This window comes from Dendrobium catenatum, unplaced genomic scaffold (assembly GCF_001605985.2).
Source record: "Dendrobium catenatum unplaced genomic scaffold, ASM160598v2 fragScaff_scaffold_1617, whole genome shotgun sequence".
Classification (NCBI taxonomy): domain Eukaryota; kingdom Viridiplantae; phylum Streptophyta; class Magnoliopsida; order Asparagales; family Orchidaceae; genus Dendrobium; species Dendrobium catenatum.
This window is the reverse complement of record NW_021320079.1, coordinates 1,347,099-1,349,486: the sequence shown is the minus strand read 5'-3', so window position 1 is coordinate 1,349,486 and position 2,388 is coordinate 1,347,099.

Here is a 2,388-nt window from a genome sequence, read left to right as displayed (position 1 = left end):
AATTTCCTAACTAGATCATCAGAAGGCCTCCATTTAATGTGACCAAACCATCTAAGGTGACTCTATCAAAATCTTATCTTCCACTAGAGCTATTCAAACTTCTTCATGTATATGATCATTTTTTATCCTTTCTCTATGGGTAAAGCCACTCATCCACCTAGGCATCCTCATCTCTGCAACACTTAATTTAGTATTATGTTTTTCTTTTAATGGACAATATTTAGCACCATAAAGCATTGCAAGTCTGACCACCATCTTATAGAATTTTCCCTTAAGTTGGAGGGGTACTTTTCTATCGCACAACAAGCACAATGAAGTCCTCCATTTCAACCATGCAACTTAAATTTTATTGATAATATCCCCATCTATTTCACGATCACTCTGAATAATAGATCCAAGATATCTAAAATGAGTACTCTTATTAATGACTTGATCGCCCAAAGTCATAATCCCTTCACTAGGACTATTGCTACTAAAATTACACTCCATATATTTAGTTTTAGATCTACTCTAGTGAAAACCTTTAGACTTTAAGTTTGACCTCAATAATTCAAGTTTGCCAAGTCCATTTTATAGATATTGTATCTTTTTCTTATATCAATGTGTAGGCCCCTCCATGGTTTTTATCTAAACAAAAAGATAAAGAAGCATCCACACCTCTAATGTAACAAATTAGACCTTTAAAAATTGGAAGATGTTGAAACATTTGAAGCCTGACGAACCCGAGGAGTATAAGAAACAATAACCTTATTGTTTTTGTTTTTCTTTTTACCAATTTTGGAAAAGCCATCCTCATTATTTTTGACATTTTATTTTGAAATAGTTGATAAAATATAAATATTATTTGTACCTTTAAGACTAGCTATAAGATAACCATTAGCTTAAGGAATTATCTCCCCCTTTTCAATAGCATTGTCATGCAAAAGTATTTTCAAATCAGTGGACCCATTCTCCTTTTCAATAGCATTGTTAGGAAAAAGTATTTTCAAATCAGTGGACCCATTCTCCTTGTATTGAATAAGTTAAGAATTCACCCCATTGGTTTGATTTAAAGCACATTGGACCTGCAAAAAAGCCTCTTCCCACTACTGTTATTCAAAGCTTCATTGAAATGAGAGTCCAGATAAATGATCGAATGAGGATCATTATCCATAATATTCATTCCACTCCCTAAAGGAAAAATTGAATTAATCAAAATAGGACCTTCCATTGCCTCTTTGTTTTCATCAAGTTTCTCTAATTCAATGTTGTTAAAAGTTGCAACATCTAATTCTCTATTGGATTTTTCAAAAAGTATAGTTTCTATTTCATCACCAATATCCACATTTTAAGGAACCAAATGAATCAGGGCACTTACTCCCTTACCATTTGATTCCCCATTAGTGGAATCAATCTTATTTTTAGCTTGCATTGGGATCTTATGATGATGGCGATGAACCACAAAATTTTCATTAGTTAAATAACCATGGACTATGTAATGATTACATATATCTGATAAGTTTTCAAACTCCACTTTTTGTAAAAACTAAACTTTTCAGAGCCAAGCTAAATCTCTTTAGGGTGTTTCTTGGTAATATCCATTTCCACAAGTATGCTATTTATTGAAGGCCTCAATAGATAGGCAATAACTTGATCAGATTGTAAAGGCCTACTAAAAAATGAACCTAAGGCATGTAAATCATCAAAATTAAAGAAATGTAACAATAAATTTTGGAAATAAAGCAAATTTAGAACAATGGGACATTCTTCCTTGATATCAAAATAAGGAGTCCATTTTAACAATCTCATTTGAAATTTGTTAATGTAATATGTTCTCCTAGACAAAACACAACAGATATCAAAATTATTCTAGAGTTGGTTCACAACATGCCTAACATCCAATACCCTAATGAAATAAACAATCGTTAGCTTGGAAGTATCGTAGAATAATCATATGGTATCAAGCTTAGGTCAAGGAATTAAACATTTTCCAATGAGAGTAAATTAATAGGGGATAGCTAATTTAACAATATTCACATTAGACAATAAAATAGTAAGAAATCCTTTGATGGAAGGTTTAGTGAAAGGAAAAATTGAGTCTTTTAAAGTGGAAAACCATCGAGCCAAATGCCCCCTCTAAAAAGTTATAAAATAATATAGTAAAATTCTAGGGGGTTAAGAGCTTTACCCAAAAAACAAATATTAGAAAAAACATGTTAAGCATAATCTTTCTCGCAAAAAGGGATATCTTACAACCCATAGTAATCAACAAAATAACCTACAAAACAACCTAAAAAAATAAAGGTTGTGCGACAAAATCATAATACAAGGAATAACAACTAAATATAACCACATATTTAATAACTTGAGATCAGTGTAGCAGTTATGAAAAAAATAACATAATTTAAA